The sequence below is a fragment of the Alligator mississippiensis genome, chromosome 6 (assembly GCF_030867095.1).
Source record: "Alligator mississippiensis isolate rAllMis1 chromosome 6, rAllMis1, whole genome shotgun sequence".
In the NCBI taxonomy this organism is placed as follows: Eukaryota; Metazoa; Chordata; order Crocodylia; family Alligatoridae; genus Alligator; species Alligator mississippiensis.
In genome coordinates, this window is record NC_081829.1 from 86,006,189 (window position 1) to 86,020,161 (window position 13,973).

Here is a 13,973-nt window from a genome sequence, read left to right on the forward strand (position 1 = left end):
TCTATGCCAGAGAAACAATAGGTTGGCAACTCAAGCCAAAGAGTGTTTCAGAGTAGATATAATAGGGTAAGAAATTGTCCTTAAGAAGAAAACTCCTCTTTTAGACGTGTGTATGCAGCTGCTGCCATTGATTTTGATGGGAACCTCCTTCACACATCCAAGAATGGTCATCTGGACTTACATGTGACAAATAATTTGATAAATATTACAAGTGACAGGTGGGACTGCCTGGCATTCAGTCTTTCCTGTGGATGCTACTCTAATAAAAACATGATTAATTTTGCCTTCTCTGGGCATTTGTGAAAAGATGGAGTTGCAAGGACAGACCAAAATGAATAGTTATAAGCACCGGAGAAACTGAATATTCACTTTTCTACTGTGTGGTGCATTGAGAAGTTTGGATAAGCATCTTCCTTTGCAAACAGTGGTCAGTAACTCTAGTAAATGCTACAGATTTATTGAAATGACTAAGCCCAACATTTTCAAACCACAAAACTCCCACTGGCCTCAATAATTGTGGGGTCACAAGATCTCTGAAGAGTGGGACATTTATGTTAGGTGCCTAAATATGGATTAGGAATGACTTTAGACACTCAGGCTTGAAAACATGGGTGTGAATATTTGTTTCAATATTCTTACCCTAGACTCCCAGGTGCTTTTAGCAGGGGATCTGCGACTTATTGAGGTCAAGGAGACAGTTCCTGTTGACTTCAGTGAGTGCTGGATGAGCTCTTACCATGCAATCATTTGCAAATGTACATAAATATTCTGTTTGATCCAATGTTGCTTTTAAGTCATTTCCAGTCCACTAATAATAATTTGCGAAGCCTTCTTTCATGGTGCTTGCCTTCATGTGGCTAACTTGCCTTCTTGAAACTTTCCTCTTTGCGGCCTGGATTCTCTCGTAGCAGAAACATAGTCTCTTTTATGCCAAAAGGGAAAAGGAGCAGGGGCAGACTTTGGCTTTGTATGAATACTTTCCTTAAGGAGGACAAAGAAGGCTATTTAAAGAGAAGTTTTCTAAAATAATTTCTATTTTGATTTAGCCCAGGTTTAGCTACGCTCCCTGCCCCTCAGTCTTGGAAGCTTTGCTAGAGTCAGGGCTGTGGGACTGGGCCCGCTGTTATACTTGCACATCCCCAAGGGGTATTTACCTGTGTACCAATATCTCACCAAGAAAATCAAGGGGAACTGTATTTTTGCTTTCTGTATTAAGAAGAGTAAGAGGAGCATTAGGACTCCTTCAACTTTAACCAAAGACTGGAAGAAAAGGTTATTCCTTCACTGGCAATTTTTCATTCAACTGAAAAAAATCCACAGGAAGGCACATGATTGAGGGCACTTTCCATCAGATAGGGCTATTGTTGTTGCCTTGTTCACACTGCTGATAGAAGTGAACTTGCATTCACACCTAGTGACTCCAAAGACAACACGTTCCGCAGATAAGATCATGTACCTTCTGTCATGCATGCCAACGCTCATCTTTCTCTATTTTTTCTCTATTTCAAGTCCACCCGTGGGAGGAAGTCAGATCCCCAAAAGAAATATACATTTCCTGGGTCACTGACAGCTTACAAAGGTTACGATCTTCCTTCTGTCATGTTTGGCACAGAGACACTGCTGGATCCCCACACCGGCGCTATGTTTTGTAACATGAGAAAAAGGGGTGGTGGAATCACTTATTTCCCACATTATCTTGCAGCAAGCTGCTTGCTAAGAGTAGCCAGCTTGAAAAGATTGTTTTGTAGTCCACAAAGTAGGAGCACTCTTCGTCCTGCTGTGTCCAAGCCAAGACGTGGCTGGCAATGAGGTAATTGTTTTGACAGTTTGACAAAACTACAGAAACAATGAGAAGTAAACAGTCAGACATTTCTGATGGCTGCGGACATTGGTTAATGGACAATGAAGCATACCCAATACTTCAAGATGCTAGAACACTCCTGGGTTTTTATTATAAAAATGCTTTTATTACAAAGCAGAATTACAAACCCGGTATTATTAGCTGCTGACTCAAATTCCAGCGAGTGCTTCATAGCTGTTGTTCTTAACCGCTCTGCCGCCAGCATATTTGAATCTCCTATGCCGCAGTAATTCTATGATTAGGGGGAATAAAATAATTTCAGACCTCAATAATTGTTAGTTTCATTGGCAAGGCATAAGTTACTTTTTCTTGGAACGCTCCAGGCTTTTTTTTTTTTAACTGATTCCAAGATTCGGCTTTTATCGGGCTGTTTGTAGAGCTGTGTGAAACATTTGCAGTGAACTCTGAACCCGTGCTCAAATTTAGCTTGGGTTCAATGCTCACTGCAAATGCAAACATCAGTCTAGGCTGGCAAAAAGTTCTTGAATGCAAACTAAGGTTTAGATCCAGGTTTACACAGCTTCCCTTGTTCCCCCAGTCAGTCTTTCTCCTTTTGACCCTTGCGTGCCCAACATACCCACTGAAGCAACTTTCCTTTTCCTCAACAAATCTTTTCCATTCTTTTCATTTTTATGTCTCAAAGTGCATTAAGGAGTATAGCGCCTTCCATCTCATCTGTTCAGAGTCATTATGCTGGGTGTCCTACTGATCACTTCCTGATCTTTAGAAAGCATCAGGGAGCTATTCTGTGCCAGCAAATTCTTTGCCTCCTAGACCCCCTTTCCCCCAGTATGGGGGCATGAAAGCACTTTTGACACTGCCTTTCTACTAAGATGGGATAAAGACAACCCATGATCTCTTTCATATGGTTGTAGCACACTGGTAGATTGAACTCTCCAGGGAATTCCCTGTGAACCACATGTTGGAAATAGACAGTGCTTAGTCTGATGCAGTAAGAAGAGGTTGAGGATATTCTGCACCTGATATGAGTATATTAACTGAAGGTATTAGAGTCTGAGTGTGTCCACTTAAATGATGGACAGCATTCATTTTGTCCTATTGTATGGGAGAAAAGTATTCCACTACTGATATCCGCTATAAAACAATCTTAAATCTATAGATTTGACCATAGCTTCAGTTTGACTATGTTCTAGTGAGCATGAAAAAATTAAGTGTTTACAAATCTTTTGTGAAAGACTTATCTTCAATGGGGTGTTCCCACTTGTATTGTGGCAACCGAATTCTACCCCTTTGAAGAAGGTTTTTACAGCATAAATGGGGAGCTGTAGAATAGTTCATTCAGGTTCAGTCTATATTACCTTTTTTGAGGTTCTCCATTTCCTTGGGCATAATAGCATGTGCCCTATTCCATTGCCCTCCCATTTACCCCATGCCTGCTAAAGCTAAAGACTGATAAATCTGGAGATTTTTGTGCAAATTACATAATTCCCCAATCTGCATATTTTATGCCTTGCTTTATTTACACACATAATGCACAATACCTTGACCACGAGCAATTAAGACTGATAAGGCATGCAGCTGCAGCAGGGCATGAGTGTTTAGAGCATAGGAAGTGCTCTACTCTAGGCAGCTTTTGGTGTCCCTGGGTTTGGGTCCTGGAAACTTTGCTTGAAAATCTGCACTTGCTTCTAGTCCTAGACAAGGCTGGAGCCAGATTGCTTATTCACAAAGCTGGCTGCTACTTGTCTAGGGCTATGTGAGAAAGAGAGATCAGGCTGATTCCTGCCATTAGCTAGGGACATGGGTGGATCCAGGATTTTCTGAAAGGGGTCAGGGAGCAGCAACCAGTGCTGCAGGGGTGGCAGCACTTTATCTCTCAGCCTCTTCCTCTCTGCCCCCAACCAGGAGAAGCAGACCAGGCCACAGGAACAGCAGCTGGGGATGTTGGTTAAGTCCCCAAATCAGGTAAGAATTCCTTGCCCACACCACTCTTGGCACCCCCTCCCTTTCCCGTCATGCCCAGTACCTGGTACCCTCCCCCCATTCTCCCTTCCCTCGCCTGCCACTGTTCCCATCTTCCCCAGGTTTCTCCTTCCCTGCTTCAGCCAAGCTCCTTGGGGGGGCAGGGCTTAGCCAGGGACAATTATAGTGGCTGCAGTATGTGAGTTCCCCCTTCCTGAGTCTGCTTTCAGGCTGGCAGGGAACAGGCAAGAGGATTAGGTAGGGAGGGGGCACTTCATTGCTGCTATCCCTAGCTGAGCCAGGGTCCTGCATAGTTCAGCTGGAAGAGGCAGCAGCCTTGGAGCTTCCCCACCACTGGGTCAGCAGTGGGTAGGTTGGAGAAGAATGAGAGAAGAGAGGAAGGCACCTGCCACTGAGCAATGGGAGGGAATGCAGGTGGATTCTTACCTAATTTGGGGACTTGAAAGAAGTCCTTGGATGCTGCTTCCATGACGTGGTCTGAAAGGAAGGTGCAACCACACCACTGTATCCCCTCTGGATCCACTCCTATTTGGGGATGCTCAGGATTGGTTGATGACATCTTGTCTTGTATCCAACTCTCTTGATGTTTCTTGCTTCTTGCCCAGTGTTGAGGTAGCAGTGGTTTTTACTGAATCTTTTTATTTTCCTTAGCTTGGAAGAGGTCTGGCTTCAGCAGCTGTTCCCAGGTCCCCCTTGTTTAGGGGGAGAGCTCTACTCTGCATCACTATAGAGCTGAAAGTATAGCTATGGGTAGGTGCATTGCAGACCGTGATGTAGACTAAGTCCCTGTGCTCTGCTAGGGCTCTGCAGTCTGTCCTTGAGCAGCCCTAACCACAGAGGTGCAATTCTCTTCAATTCTCCAGATCAGAACGTGTAAGCTCCTAGAACAGGGTAATTTAGAAACTCTGGGATTCTGGAGCAAGAGATTGTGCTCAGATGCAGCAAGAACCTTAATAGGTCTTTACCCGGTCCTCAATCCCTGCACCCATGGAAAGAGTTCTCTGCAGTGTCTGGAGCTGAGTGTGTCACGGAGAAAGGATACTCCCCTGAGCAAAACAAACAAGTTAAATTCCAATATTCCCTTCGCTGTTGGTCTACAAGTGCCCTTTGTGTGGCTTATTGATCACAAAGCCATTTCTGAGCTATCAGCCATATGTTGTACCCTGCCTCTGCACTTAATAAGGCTCCATACCGCCAACAGTTTTCTTGCCTTATCCCTAGAGAACTGTGGTTTATTTTATTTTATTTTAGCATTATGGAGGTCACATGTTCACCTTTCCTTACAAAAGCTGCCTTATTTGTAATTGAAACTAGAGCATTTACAATTCAGCTTTCCAAGTGACAGATTCATCCCACCTTCCCCCAAAATATATATTTTTAGAAGGTGTTAAGCCAAATGTACTGGAAGGTGAGATGAGTAGACTTCTACAGCTGCCACCTTACTAAGACTTCCAAGGACCCAGTGCACTTGTACACAGCCCTTTCCTGGAATATCAGCCATGCTAGGGCTGCTGAGAACAAGTGCATTCTTTAAAGGGCAGCTGGAACGCTAGGAGGGGAGCTTGTACACATGTCCTTTTTGCACTCCTGTGGCTGTCCCCTTCAGTGTGGCCGAAGGATTCATGTCGCTCTCTCTCAGCTTCTGTTGATGTGCCTGCCCCAGCCTCACTAGGATTACAAAGCAGACTTAGCACAAAAGAATTTGAAGGCTGGCACAGAACAGAGTAGGCTCTGTGGCACTGCATGGTGGTGCCAGGTGCTGCCAAAGCAAATTATATTTTTCATACTTCTTACTGTGTCATTTTGGAAAACTATTCTGAAAAATGTGCTGAGTTTAAAGTCTCAGGACAAATTATGCCAGCTGGCAAGGGGCTTTTTCCCGCAAACAGACTGGACTTGAAAAGGCCTAGGATCCGGTAGGTGTTCTATGTCCTCAACACAAATTTGGAGTGAAAATGACCAGGGACAGAAATGAAGCGGAATCAACTAAAAGTAGGTCACCTCCGTGTAGGCATGTTACCCACCTAGACACAGGACTGCTATTACCTCAATTGCTATGGAGCCTGGAAGATTTCAATTAACTGCCTTTTCTGTGTGATGCATGGCACCGCACCGCTGAAACTGATGCTGATTTTCAGTCTTGTTGACTGTCATTGGGAACTGAATGAGCTTACAGACTAAACCACCCCAAATGTTCCCTCACTATGCAAGGTCCAAGTGCAGTGGTGTTCATTACTCAGTGCTCTTTCTGAATCGGTATCTAGAGAATAGGGGAATAGCTGGGTCAGCTAGTACCCGGATGGCACTGTGTTTCTGGATGTGGTGACATGTAAAACCCAGGTCCTAGTAACTGCTTGTGGTTATTAAAAAGACCTCACATGCACATAAGAGTGTTAGCCCCAGTGTTCTGGCTACATTCCCTGGTGCCTTTACCTAAATTCCTCTACATTTTCAACTGAATGTGTTGTTCCTTGCCTCCCCTCTAAAAACACTGTGGTATGGCTGGTGAAGTTAATAAGTGCTGTGTTAGCACTTCTGGGATTAACGCATATCAGTGGTAGTGAGGTCATCCCCGTAAGTGTAGTCTTTTAAGCATTTTGAGACCCTCTGAGATATAAGGGGTGATAGAATGTAAGGAGGGATAATCATTTTTTCTACTTTTTGCCATATGAAAGATGCAAAAAAAAATAACAATGCAATATCTTCTCTTCACTTGGCACATGATTGTAGCACACTTAACTTTAGAAGGCTGTAAAACACAAGGCTTAGCACTGCCAAAGCCTGGCATGCTTTATTTTCAGGCCTTATGTTTCAGATATATCCAATGCAGCATGTGTAAAATAAGAAAGGTTAGAATAAACAATCTGATTAATTTTACTTGCTTTTAAAATATTTAGAGACTTTTTTCTGGATTTATAACTATAGCAGTACACATTTCTGCTTTTTGTTGCACCAGGTAAAAAGTTATTGCTGCATTTAAAACTGTTCTCCATGCAGAGGAACCACTGAATGAGACGCTGGTGTCATTCTCTGCCATTAGCAATAGCTAATTCAATGAAAAGGCTCACATTTGCGAAAGCCCAGCAGGACAAATTATGCTGAGGGGAAACCAGCACAGGTTCGTAGCAGGTAGATCATGCCTGACTAATCTAGTCTCTTTTTATGACAGGTTACAAAACGCCTAGACACAGGAGTAGGGGTTGATGTCGTATCCTTAAACTTCAGGAAGGCCTTCGATACGGTATCCCACACCATACTGGTGAACAAATTAAGAAGCTGTGACTTGGATGACTACACAGTCCGGTGGGTGGTGAATTGGCTAGAGGGTTGCACCCAGAGAGTCGTAGCGGATGGGTCGGTATCGACCTGGAAGGGTGTGGGCAGTGGGGTCCCGCAGGGCTCAGTGCTTGGACTGATACTCTTCAATATCTTCATCAGAGACTTGGACGAGGGAGTGAAGTGCACTCTGTCCAAGTTTGCGGATGACACAAAACTGTGGGGAGAAGTGGACACGCCGGAGGGCAGGGAACAGCTGCAAGCAGACCTGAACAGGTTGGACAAGTGGGCAGAAAACAACAGAATGCAATTCAACAAGGAGAAATGCAAAGTGCTGCACCTAGGGAGGAAAAATGTCCAGCACACCTACTGCCTAGGAAAATACCTGCTTGGTAGAACGGAAGCGGAAAGGGATCTTGGAGTCCTAGTGGGCTCCAAGAAGAACATGAGCCGGCAGTGTGACGAAGCCATCAGAAAAGCTAATGGCACTTTATCGTGCATCAGCAGATGCATGATGAACAGATCCAAGGAGGTGATACTTCCCCTCTATCGGGTGCTGGTCAGACCGCAGTTGGAATACTGTGTGCAGTTTTGGGCGCCACACTTCAAGAGGGATGCGGATAACCTGGAGAGGGTCCAGAGAAGGGCCACTCGTATGGTTAAGGGCTTGAAGGCCAAGCCTTACGAGGAGAGACTGGGGCACCTGGACCTCTTCAGCCTCCGCAAGAGAAGGTTGAGAGGCGACCTTGTGTCTGCCTATAAGTTCATCACGGGGGCACAGAAGGGAATTGGTGAGGTTTTATTCACCAAGGTGCCCCTGGGGGTTACAAGAAATAATGGCCACAAGCTAGCAGAGAGCAGATTTAGACTGGACATTAGGAAGAACTTCTTCACAGTTAGAGTGGCCAAGGTCTGGAACAGGTTCCCAAGGGAGGTGGTGCTCTCCCTTACCCTGGGGGTCTTCAAGAGGAGGTTGGATATGCATCTAGCTGGGGTCATCTGAACCCAGCACTCTTTCCTGCCTATGCAGGGGGTCGGACTCGATGATCTATTGAGGTCCCTTCGGACCCTAGCATCTATGAACCTATGAATCTATGAAAACTGGCCACTGGGTTGAGTGAGCCCCAAAAAATCTAAAGTTAAACTGCTATAGTTCATGATTTAGAGTGATATTGTAAATTCCTAAGTGATTTAAGATCTCAAATGTATTGGCTTTTAATGGAGTGTATTCTAAATCAATTTGACTTAAAGATATCACCCTTGAGCTTGTAAATAAGCAGGATGAATTTCAAAATGGCTTAAGCACCCACCACTGACGTCAATGTTCAACACTTCTGAAAATTAGTTCACTAATTTTGGAAACTCAATCTAATCTCTGATGTGTTTTTCAAATACTTAACAATAACTTCTAGTGTCATAATTCCTGTATTGCCCTTTTTTCACTCCCTACTTTGAGGGAGAATAAAAAAGAGAAACAGAATCTCATCTTGCAGTGCTGTAACCTTATACTGTTTATTAACTCTGCTATGCAAGCTACAGTATATTGTGCTTGGATCTTGTAACACTTCACTTTAGAAAATAATAGTCAAAGTGAGTGCTTTAACCTGGGTATTGGTGGTTTTAGCACAGAATGCGCCTTTCCTTTAAATTGATTGCAAATGTACTTTCCAAATATTTTACTTTGTAAAAAGAATTCTTGGAGGACTTCCAGTGACTGGTACTTTCCAAGCAACTAAATGCAGATAATTCCCCTTTTAAATATCCCTGAATGATTTTTCTAATCCTAACTGTATCATTCAGAACAATGGCCTGTATGAAAGAATGCAAGTTAATCCTAGCAGCTTTCACCCCTAAGCAAAAGGTGAGGTTCCCATGCTGGAAGTGATGCAGAAGGGCATCATCTCAGCTTTAGCTTCTGGGAGACTTGCTGGGAGCATCTACGTGAGACACTTACTGTGCATTAGTCTAATAATGCAGCAGCGCGGTGGATAAAAACTATGCTAACAGCCTACTGTACGGTGTTATTAAGCTAATGTGCAATAAGCATCATAGAATAACTGCGTGCTGGCGCTACTGTGGAGTAACTCTAATTATTGAGTATTCAGTTAGTACTTCACTGAGCAAGTACAAAACTAAATGTGCAGTAACTAAGGCACATTAAAGAACATGTAGACATGACCACTGACACTTTTATTCTTTTCTTCTCATGCACAACTCCCACCCTATCCCCTCGTCTTATAATTAGGAGAGCTGAGTATCTTAGAGATCATAAGGCCTAAACAAAAGGCAACAATAGAAATAACACGCAGGGTCTGAGACTCTCTAAGGTACCATAATATACATTTTTCCACCAGTCCCCAGAATTCAGCACAATTATATACATTGAGTATACCCAAGTGACAGACTGGTAAATTAAGACATGGAAAGGATTAAATGACTTGCTTAAAGTCACTCAGAAATTCAGAGACAAAAGTGAGACTGTATCTCCCATTTGCCCATTGAAAATACAGGATCAAATCCCCTTAGTGTGGTTACAGTGCCATTAAACTATAAGTTTATTTATTATTTAAAGGTATAGAAAAAATTACCTTTTTGGTGTGCATATATATACTTTTCTGAGGTATATCCTTTCACTTGCATACTTCTAGTGGAGTTTAAAGACCACACAGCTCCCTTATTGAAATATTCAGTGAGATCTTCATCACACTGAAGGGTAAATGTAGCAAACCCCCATGGCTTCCATCTTCAATTAAATTAATGTCATGCATATGAAAAATCAGGGCTTGAATAATGCATAAATCTTTTTCCTCTTAAAAATAGTGGAATGATTTTCCCCACAAGGGTGGATTTCTGTTTTGTTCAGTGCTACCCCCTTATGATTTTGGAGCTTCCAATAAATACATGTATGCTTACAGACGTGTTCTTCAGCAAAACTGAATTAGTTTCCTTAATCATTATCTACTTCATGAAATGTTTGAGACATCCCTTAAAGCTTGAGAAAGGAAAGACATATTTCGGTTAAATACAACCAGCTAGCTATACAAAACATCAGCTCACTTACGGTTTTATCAAATTTAAGCAAAATTTTAAAAAAATTCGAAGACTATTTTTCTAAACATGCCTTGTCTTAGTTTTGAAAAGAAAAACATAGCCTCCAGGGTTTGCTAACATCATTTCCATAATGTGTGTGTGTTTTAAAAAAGCAATTCATCGTGTCACTTTCCAGTTTTTACTTAAAACTTTGGTACAAGCATGCGGATGGGGCAGGCATTCTTAAACAGATAATTAGACCCCCAAATATTTTCTTATGAGTCCATTTAGATGCCTGAACACTGCACCACTGTTACAACAGAATGAAGAAAAACAGTCTTTCCATCTGACTGGCAAGTTCTATAACCATGTGCAAACCCCATTCAGCAGCTGCTTCAAGCTACAATTGTCCAGAAGTGGAAGAGTTGTCAACACAATTGACCCTGCACAGAGCCTGGGAATTTCACACATACCTCCTCTTATGAAAAAGCAGGGGTATGTCAAGTTGTATGTCTTGCTCTTTCACCTTCCATGAAAGCTGAAGAGCAGGCAAAGGAATGTCGTGGCATATGGGGTGGAACTAGCACAGAGGGCTCGTGTGGGGGTGTCAGAGCAGATAACTCCCCCACCACCCCATCAGCTTCCCAGATTAGGATTTGTTTAAATTTTCCAGAGAAAAAAGATATTTAAAACATGATTCCAGTTTATTTAAAACAAAATATCTGTTTACAAACACAACTAGTTGAATAGGTGCAAGATATATATTAAGACATGCTCTGCATTAGCTCCAATATATAACATGCTTATCAAATTCTATTTCAGAGACTGAAACCAAAGTTACATTTTAGCATCCTTCTGACTCATACTACCACTCTTTTCTTTCTTAATGGCCACTGACAGCTATGTTACCTCAGATCTCTGGGAGCTTGTGCCTGTTCTGTGAGCCTTTCTCCTTATCTTCCTTTTTCCCCTCCCCCAGACCCGTTTCTCACCAAAGTCCCCCACTTTTCATTATTTTTTCTTGCCTTTTTTCACCTTTTTAAGCCCTTCCCTTGCAGTAACCTGCTCCCCCACCTCCGCTTCCCTCTGATTTTATTTTGCTTTTCTTCCCCTCTCACTGTGGCTGCGCTGTTGCTTTCTCTCTCCCCTTCTTTTTCCTGATATATTGCTCACCTTTCTCCTCTCCTCTGTCCTTTGTTTGCTTTTTCCAGCTTCTTTGTTCCCTGTTGGTTACATGGCTGTCCAATCCCTAATCTTTTGGTTCCTTGCATAGTTAACCCTTTTTGCACTGGGATGGCTGAAGACAGCTCCCAATGGCCCACTGCTGGGGCTTCTGCCCCTTTCAACCTGAGTTGTGGTCTCAGGCTTCGTACCCCTTCTTCCACTGGGGTGGAGGAGTGTGCCTCTGCTGTGCACTCGTAGGCTGAAAAAACATCCTTTATGCTCTCTGAGTTTAGTCCTCATCATTTTCTTCAGCTCAGAGGTGTTTATTGCATCACAATGCCCTTAGGCACACTGGCCATTCAGGTGGTAGCCTCTAATGTCTTCTGGATGACAAGCTCACTAACTGCCTGCACCCTTATGGCATGATTACAGGACCTATCTATAGACCGCTGTTTGACAGCAAGTTTCCTGAGCTCTGACATATCCTGTCCTTTAAAAGGCAGATGTTCATGCTTCTTGACAGGGCAGGGCAGAGCAGGGTTTGCCCCACTCTCTGTCTTTCATAATTGACAAGCAGCATTACGAGGTTTACCTTGCTACTGGGGATATTCACTGTGGCAGCAGGTCCAATCTGGCTGCCCTGTACCCGAGGAAGAAGCCAGCTGCAGCAGAGCTGCCTGCAGCTGTGCCCGATAGTGGTTTGTCTGCCTCTTGTGTGGAAGCCCCATCGGGTAGTGGAGACAAACCATCCGTCCAGCCACTCCCTGGTTTGCCTTTCTTTGGCACAATGTCATCTCCTCTTAAATAATCTCTATGTGCCCACTGCCAGACAGGAACAGGTCAGCTTTTTTGAGACCATGGCTGACTTTTTGCGGGATGCAGCTGATGCTGATGACTTTCTCCTCCTGGGCAGGGACTTTAATTGCACGGTTGACTGGAACAGGCTGGAGCAGCTTGACTGGAATGGGCTGGAGCCCTAGCCATCCTCAGCCTGGTGGCTGTGGACTTCTTTGGAGGCAGTGGACGTTGTTGATGTCTGGAGCCATTTTCACACTAATGCAAGGCAGTCACTTGGCTCAAGGTGACCACTGGTGGGCTTGCCATGGCACACCTCAATCACCTGTACATCACCAAGCATTGCTTGGCACTCTTACATGGCAGGTGTGTCATCCTATTTGGACTTTCAGCTCACAGTCTTATTTTTTGTGAGCTGAGTTTCTCTGGAAGGGTGTTCCCAGGCACCCTACTGGTGTTTTAACACCAACTTGCCACAAGACACCTACTTCTGTGCCCGTTTTGCTTATTTCTGGTGGACATGGGAGACTGCAAGAGCCATCTTTCCCTCTTGGAAGCAATAGTGGGATGTGGGAATGGCACAGATCAGAGCCTTCTGCCATCAATACATGCAGTCATCAACAAACAAGCTCTGCCATCATGTCCAAGGGTTGGAAGAGGATACGGCAGAGCTCAAGGCAGCCCTGCATGATGCTGGCAGTGATATGGGACTATCCGAGAGCCTTACGCTCTGAAAAAGCATCTGCGGGAGCTGGCAGAGGGCGCAGTCTGGGGTGCAAGGATTCATGCCTGCTGCCAATAGCTGGCAGAGGCTGATGTGCCGACTCATTTCTTTTTCAATCTAGAAAGGTGGCAGGGTATGCGGAAAGTCATTGACCATCTCAAGAGCCCAGCTGGCTGGATACTCACAGATTCTGTCAAGATCTGACATCATGCCATCACCTTCTATCAGGATCTGTTTGTGCCTGAACCTCTCTGCCTAGAGTCCACCACGCAGTTACACAATGGCCTCCCCATGCTCTGTCCTTGGTGGCCAATGACCTCAAGTCAGAGTTGTCCTGGGAGGAACTCGTGACTATGGTTGGAGGCCTTGCCTTAGGCAAAGATCAACGTCTTGATGGGTTACCCGCTGAGTTTTATAAGACCTTTTGGCCCCTTATTGGCCCTAACCTTTTGCGTGTATTCCATGACAGCCTTAAGCTCTGGAAAAAGCATCTGCGGGAGCTGGCAGAGGGCACAACCCAGGGTGCAAGGATTCATGCCCACTGATAAGATGCTGATAAGATCCTGCCTGTCAGCTGTCACAGGGTGGTCCTCACCCTGCTACCTAAGGCAGGGGATCTTGGCTGCATTAAGAACTGGCAGCCAGTATCCCTTTTACGTGCCAATTATAAGATTCTGGCCAAACCCTTGTCCAATTGGCTTCTTACCATCCTGGCCTTGGTCATTGGCCCTGAACAGAGCTATTGCATGCCAGGCAGGACCATTCAGGACAAACTTCCTGCATCACAGTCTGTTGTCAGCCATGGACCTCTTTGGCCTGAACATTGGGCTCATTTCCTTGAACCAGAAAAAGGCCTTTCATAGGGTTGGCCATGACTAAACTTTTCGAACCCTAGAGGACTTTGGCTTCAGGCCTGTTTTTACCTCTTCCTTCTGGGTCTTGTACTGTGACATTTCCAACCTGTTGAAAGTGAACAGAGTGCTCTGTGCCCCTTGCCTGGCCTGTAAGGGCATCTGCCAGGGCTGCCCCCTTTCAGGAATGTTCTACATCCTGGCTATTGAGGCCCTGCTCCATGCACTGCGATGGCACCTGACTGGCTTCATCCTTCCACTGGCCTCTGGCATGGCTGCCAACATGCCTGTCAGGCTGACAATTCATGCAGACAAAGTGACCACCCTC

At 44.5% G+C, this 13,973-nt stretch overlaps 1 long non-coding RNA gene across 1 annotated transcript; it reads right to left on the bottom strand.

The window, feature by feature from the left end:
- Positions 1-1,945: 1,945 nt before the first annotated feature.
- LOC132251212 (uncharacterized) lies at positions 1,946-9,276 on the bottom strand. The gene is made up of 2 exons (XR_009463117.1): positions 4,232-9,276; positions 1,946-2,093 (listed from the first exon to the last, which is right to left on the bottom strand). It is a non-coding gene; the product is annotated as an uncharacterized LOC132251212 (long non-coding RNA).
- Positions 9,277-13,973: the final 4,697 nt, after the last annotated feature.